Raw genomic sequence first — 7,807 nt, forward strand, 5'->3', positions numbered from 1 at the left:
AAATGATTTTAATGAGATTTTTGTGCTTCATTTAACCTCAAAAATAAGTTTCTAGCATGGCAATTGGCAAGACTGGTACAACATTCATTGTAATCCCAGTATACAGGCATGTTTTTTAATGAAGAAACAATATTATTTCAAGCATGCAGAAAACAAACATGGTCTTGTTGTGTTGATGGGTTGGTTAAAAACACACGATGATCACAGTCTAACAAAGGCTCTATCTTTCAGAACTGAAAACAACAACTTTATTCCACCAGACTGAAGAAAAAAATAATTTCCCATTTCTTTATGGTGGAATTGGGACATTCAACACAGCTTATTATTTGATGCCCTGTAACCAATAATCAGAACTTTGAGAGATACCAGAAATCCTTCACGCTGTATATTATATCTGTTCAAAAACATTTCACTTGTACAATAACACTGGCTGTTAATTAATAATGATCTATTTGCTTATTTCTTGTGAAGGGGTGTGAAGACCTGTGGCGGAGTGTCCCGCCCTTTGTTTATTATTTATTTATATTATGATTTATGTTTATATTACAGTGAAGCGCCACTTAGTTTGTCAAAAACCCTGTGAGTATGCATGACTGATCAGCTACTGATTATTTAACTAGCTGACAGTCACGCATCATTACTAAACTCGTGCAGACGGTGGCCGAGGGGAAATAAGATAATTAACAGCAAGTTAACCCCTCGGCCAGAATATAAAAGCCTCCAGCTGTCCGCGCTCAGGGGGAGAGTGTATAGAGGAGAGTACGGAAGAGAGTACGAAAGAAAGAAAGAAAGAAAGAAAGAAAGAAAGAAAGAAAGAAAGAAAGGCTATATAGAAACTATACTTGTTTCGTTATTGTTTATTTGTTTAGCCAACGTGTCCTTTTGTTTCTGTGTTGTTTGTTTAAATCTTTTGGTTTATTTATTTAATAAAACGCTGAGCGCCGTTGCGTTCAGCTTCACCCACCCATTCATTGTTTCTGTTAGTTCCTGGTCCGTGACATCACCATACACGACAGCTCGGTCCCAAGACCCCACACATGGAATGACTAATCAGGAACTGGGAAACCCTGTTTCTTATAAGTATTGCTCACTGTTTTTTAAAATGTTGTATTGCTTTTTATTGTGTTGTGTATTTCTGGCTAATGTACATAATATGTATATTTCAAATGTACAGTCTTCAGCAGTGGACTCCCATGGGCTTCGTTATAAGAATGTACGAGGAAAGCCAAACTTGTGCAAAAATGTAAATTAATTGAGCAGAACGACTGACAATAAAGCCCTTGTTAGGAACTGCCTTGGAAATATATAAGTAGATAAGTGTGCTTAATGGGAAGTTAGTGACCGAGACTAATGGTGAAACAACTGTCTATTGTTGTAACAAACTGATCTCCCAGTTACTGAGTGATTGCCCTGCGTATACATAGAAAACGGTGTTATTCTTTTCAGAATGTGACGGCATGTCTAAAGGCATGTTTTGTTTTGTTTTGTGTTTACACATTTGGACCATTTTATCAAGCTTTACAAGTGCAACATAAAAACGAGCCTTTAAATCTAAAGGGCATGTTCTGACTGGAGTTCCCTTGCTCTCTCTACCGACCACGCTGACCTCTGACTGCCTTGCTGTGATTATTCAGGCTGGCAATGCCATCTTGGGGGGATGAACTCTTCCCCTAATACTGAAAACAGCTCTGCTGCTACTTTCATTTACCAAGCTTGATTGTGCACCTCTTCTTTTGTATCTCATTCACATTCACAAAGTCTAAACAGATGAACTTTGCATTCTCTTAGATCCGCCAAGTCAGTAAAAGGCCTTGTTGATTGTCTCTAGGGGTGTCACAGTATGATGGTATACCGCGATATTAACTCACCGCGGTATTAATACCACAGCAAATAATATTATCATGATTACCGTGGGATCACGGTATTGTAAATAAGGCAGACTAAGACTAATTATCCTCGACCTCTCTGCTGCCTTTGACACTGTTGATCACTCTATTCTACTATCTTCTCTTGCTGACCTGGGGATCTCTGGCACTGCTCTGGCCTGGTTCTCCTCCTACCTCTCCAACCGCACTTACCAGGTAACCTGGCGTGGAGCAACCTCCACACCTCACCCTCTCTTAACTGGAGTCCCCCAAGGGTCAGTCTTGGGTCCTCTCCTGTTCTCTCTCTACACCCGCTCCCTGGGCCCCCTCATCGCATCCTATGGTTTCTCATACCATTTCTATGCTGATGATGCTCAGATTTTCCTCTCCTTCCCCACCTCTGACTCCACCATCTCCTCCTGTATCTCTACCTGTCTGTCTGCTATTTCCTCCTGGATGCACTCGCATCACCTCAAACTCAACCTCTCTAAATCTGACCTCCTTTTCTTTCCCTCCTCCTCCCCCTCCTCTGATCTCTCCATCTCTGTTCCTCTGGAATCTACCACACTCTCTCCCTCTTCCTCAGCTAAGAACCTTGGAGTCACCCTGGACCCCTGCCTCTCTTATTCCCAGCACATCTCCACTCTGGCACGCACTTGCAGATTCTTCCTGAGCAACATCCGAAGAATCCGACCCTTCCTCACCAACTATGCTACCCAGCTCCTGGTCCAGGCCCTGGTACTCTCCCGCCTAGACTACTGCAACTCCCTCCTGGCTGGCCTCCCTGCGTCCGCCACCCGTCCGCTCCAGCTCATCCAGAACTCTGCTGCCCGCCTAGTGTTCTCTCTGCCTCGCTTCGCCCACGCTACTCCACTACTCCGCTCGCTCCACTGGCTCCCGATCACCGCTCGCATCCAGTTCAAGACTCTTGTACTAGCCTACAGATGCCTTGACCAGTCTGCACCCAGCTACCTCCAGACCCTCATCTCTCCCTACACCCCCACTCGACCTCTCCGCTCCGCCTGCACTAGAAGACTAGCTCTACCACCGCTACGCTCCCCTGCCTCCAAAGCCCGCTCCTTCTCCACCCTTGCTCCGCAGTGGTGGAATGACCTTCCTACAGATGTCAGGACTGCCCAGTCCCTGACCACATTCCGGCGCCTCCTTAAGACTCACCTCTTCAAAGAGCACCTGTAGAACTCCTCTGTTTGTATCCTGGGACACTATCACCCTTCATGTAAATGTGCTTTATTTTGCTCTTATCAGCCCCTATTTTACTGCATTTAATCCTGTACTTCAGAATACTGTAATCTGCCAAGTTTTTAACCTGTAGTACTTTGTATTTAATCACATCCTGATGTAACTATCACTATTTAATCATATCCTGATGTAACTATCACTATTACCTGCTGTATTATTGAATTGTGGTTTGTCAAACTTGTACTTTACTTGAACTAAAGTTATTGTATTTCTTGCTCTTATTGTATTACTTGTATTGTAACGCTTGAAATGTTTTTGCTTACGATTGTAAGTCGCCCTGGATAAGGGCGTCTGCTAAGAAATAAATAATAATAATAATAATAACATAGAATTCACCCGTATTGCACTGCTAGGTGGCTTGACTAGTAATAAGGGAAAGAAACAATTGTTTTAACATAATTTACACACATTTTTTATTAGAACAAATACAACTGTTTAAATAAAACTAAAAAAGTCATTTTTTTTTAAATTATAGAGTTTCGCTTTGTGGCTTTGGCTGGTATCAGTATAATGATTTAAGCAATCTGCAGCATCTCAACTCCACCAGATACAGTATGTATTATGCTCTGTTCAATTTTATAACTCACGCTGTTTTCTAACTTAACCTGTATTATGGATTTACACTGCCATAAAACCGCTGTCCATGGAATAGTCTGAAATGGGTCTAAAAAGAAATTTAAAAGCTGCAAAATTAGCCCTTAATTCAGTTGCTAGACTCAAGTGAAATAATGTAATTTACTAAAATATCCGAAGCCACCACTGCTTGGACGATTTTAAAAATAATAATACAGGGGCAGCTGTAAAAACAAAGAAAAAAAAATGTTTGAAGCTAAATGACTAAATGTTTGAAATTTGAATAAAATATACATTTTTGGACTGAACTGCTAATATTTTACTTTACCTCATCAATGCATATTGTTGGCCGTGATTTGAACGTTGTGGAAGCGTGCGTGCCTATGTAGTGTAGATATGAAACGTGATGCACATGGAAAAGCACACCTGAAAAAGCAACGTCAAAGAAGTGCTGCAAAATAAATCAAATCTAAAGTAATACAAAAAAATGCCAGCCTGTTAATTTGGCAATCTGTGCACAAGAATCACATTTGGATGATAAGACTCAGTTATTTACACCAGCAACAAAAACTAAATAATCAGTGTGGACGTTTTTTGGCTTCAAAAAGAGTGCGATGAGGATTGCTTTCCAGTGTGCTGAATCTGCAAAAAAAAAAATTGCTGCAAAAAATGAAAATACATCCAACAGTGGGAACTGCATCTTCCAATGGGAGTGAAAGACTATTACGATTTCTTTTTGTTTTGCATTTTAAAGCTTTATGTGGCTTTGCAAGCAACCTGTCAGATAGCTACAAAATATACTGGTTATTTTATTTTGCTATAATGTTTAAATATTCAGGTGCACAAGGATCAGACAATGCACAGCTGAGCAATACTGTATATCATATTTGTTTTGTTAATTTGTGGGGGGTTGTGGAAGGGTGTGGGTATTCACTGACACGGGAGACAGAAGGGTGTACTTGAAACACCGCACAGGTGCCCAGTTTATTACTTTTGGTTTGTTTTTTATTTAAGTGCTTGTTTTAGCCCGCAGAGGGTGCTGTTGTCCGTGGCCTGAATACCAGCAATGGTAGACAGGACCACAGAAATACCCACAGGTAAACAGTCCTGCTGACACACTCGCAGGTGATGTCAAATAATAATAATAATAATAATAATAATAATAATAATAATAATAATAATAATAATAATAATAATAATAACAAAAGGTATTAAGGCCTATGTAGGTACTGTACGTATGATGCTTTGTCAATAGCTGAATAAGACATTAGTTTGGGCATTTTAGTAGCATAAACTTTAAAAATAAAATTGTGGGTATATTTTTTAAACAATTAAACGGACCCAAATTGATGATTCTGTTTCCTATTTTTGTATGCCTGATATCAGTAGAACTGCTTGCTTTTATTTTGAGGCAGTCCTGATTTCCATAAAAGGTGTTTGTTTTTATAGAGATATTCATTTATTAAAAACACTAAGGGCCCTAGTTTGAAGCGAGTGCAAAGTTTGCCCTCATTTTACTGAAAAGAATAAAACCATTTTAAGATTGTAAAAAGAGTAAGGAACAGCTCAAAAGAATAATCCAATTGCTTCAACCTGCAACACATTTGCTTCTTAATAGTCTCATAATATTGATAATATTGATAATATTTCAGAAAAAAATTGGGGGAAAACTTTGCAATTACTTCAAAATCGGACCAGTAATATTGTGATACTCAATATATCGCGATCATTTTGGACTAATACCTGCTTGTTTTTATGCAACTGAGTCAAACATGCACATGCTTGCCAATTCATATCAATAAATATTTCGGAACTATGAGGTATTCCTTTAAAAGGCTGTAACAAAAGTTGACTGAGAGAGAGAGAGAGAGAGAGAGAGAGAGAGAGAGAGAGAGAGAGAGAGAGAGAGAGAGAGAGAGAGAGAGATATGAGTTCATCAAGCATAAACCACAAGGCTGATAAAATGATTAGTTGTTTTGATAGATTTCTACAGGCCATAACTCAGTTGTACAGTAGTAGGGAGTTGCTTTGCAACACAAGTTACTTATGTTCTTCTGAATGACACATTATCTTGGGGCCACAAATGTAGTCATCACTCATGGAATTTCTCAGGACTCGGTGGACTAATGGTTTATTGTACAGCTATGGCCAAAAAGTTTAGCATCACCTAGAAATTTAGGATTGATACATCATTAAAAAAAACTATATGAAAATAATTTAGATATTTTATTTAACATCATGTGATCAAAGAAACTACAACATTATAGCGCAAAGTCTACTGGATGCCATAACAGTAGTACAGTATTTCATGTTAGATTTCAAAATGTCACATTTTTTTAATTTGTCAGTTTTTAGTTAAATAGGGCTGTAGGTTGTTGCTTATTTTTCTGTTAAACTGGTATTGTTTAAAAACATTAATTTGTTCAAGTGGTATATTTGATTATGAGAAATGCCATATTTTGAAAGATTTGTTCATGTATGTTCTCTTGTCTGATTCAGCAAGTATGGAAGAGATTCTCATTACAACTATTAAACACTCAATAGCGGTAAACCTAGAAATACTGAAAGAAACATATTTGGCAAACTGCATACATTTCGACTAGAAGAACCTCTGCTATACCACTTACAGGGCTTTCAGTGTTATTTCGAAGGCTTTACATTTCTAGCATTCCCGGTGATATGTGATTAGCAGTAGAATCAATCCATAATAGACAGTCTCCAATCAGAAGCAAGTAGTGATGTACGTTTGTGGTCCACTTTCAGGAATGATGCACTCTTCTACTGTGCAAAAGAATGAATGAGACAGGTACTGTATGAGTTAACAAAACAAAGTGTAATGCCGTGTCATGATGAGAATAACCCATTTGCACTATAATTAAAGGTGGCTCACATGCTACCACAGTATTTATTTTAAACTACTCTATAGTCATATGTTTGTATTGAAATACTTAGCGAAAATTAAATACTTGTTTGTATGATGTATGATTAATCTCATACCCAATATGTTGTTTCTCTTAGAGGCTCTGGTATACATATTTGTAATTGCAACGCATAACCCTTTCTTTACACTTTGCACAACTCAGCTATAATAAATAAGTGCAGTATGTTAACATGTGGATTTTTTTGTTTGTCATATTGATATTTAATATATTTGCATTGTACTTAATCTGTTACAATGAATCTGTGTAATATTTGCAAACTTTTTTGAAAGAAATGTACAAAACAGACATTTTAGATTTAAGGAATCAGTTGTATAAAGATGTAATGTTATATTTGATTTTAAAAAATAATAATAAATTGTAGCTATGTGTGTGCGCCCCAAAAATAAAAAAAAATAATAAAAAAAAACCTGGTATATATTATTTGTCATTTTTAACAGCACTTCTGATCCCTGATTTCTGATAATGTAATGATTTTAGTAGATCATTTGTATAGAAAAAATAAAAGAAGGATGTGTTTAAAAAACCCTAGAAAAGCTAGTGTTGCCTCATTTATTTCTCTAAGATGTTCTCATGGCTATGGTCCTCTTCAGTGTACATACAGATAGACAGGACTATTTGCTACAGGAGCTAACCATATAACAGGAAACACTTTCAGTAGCCTGTTGTAATACAATGGTAACAGGCAGACATGTGCAACCTGTTATGAGCACACAGCTGTAGATAACAGTTATCTCTGACATCAAGCTTCCCTTCGAGAAAAATATTAGTTTTAAGATCATATTTCATCTAAATCAGTGGCTGCCAACCTGAGGATGATGCATATGGGCAGATTAAAATTTGCAGCTATAGATTTGACTGTATCTGTTAACGTATTTTGGGTAGAGGGGCTGGCAATTTTCATTGGCTTTTCTGGAGATGGTCCCCCGGTAAGCTTTGGCTCAATATTAGATAAAGAGAGTCGGTCATAATAGTGAAGAGGGGCATAACGGCCAGGTGCTTTAAATAATCTAAAGTAACCTAAATGAAGGATTTTCCCAGCCTGGTTGTCCACTCAGGATGCTGAAGTACCCTCACCCCTGACACTGTTCCCAGCACCCAGGGCATCTAACTGTTCAGTGTTACTGCCGCTTTTCCACTCACAGTCTGGCCTCACTGAAGCACTGCACT

This window comes from Acipenser ruthenus, chromosome 2 (genome assembly GCF_902713425.1).
Source record: "Acipenser ruthenus chromosome 2, fAciRut3.2 maternal haplotype, whole genome shotgun sequence".
In the NCBI taxonomy this organism is placed as follows: Eukaryota; Metazoa; Chordata; class Actinopteri; order Acipenseriformes; family Acipenseridae; genus Acipenser; species Acipenser ruthenus.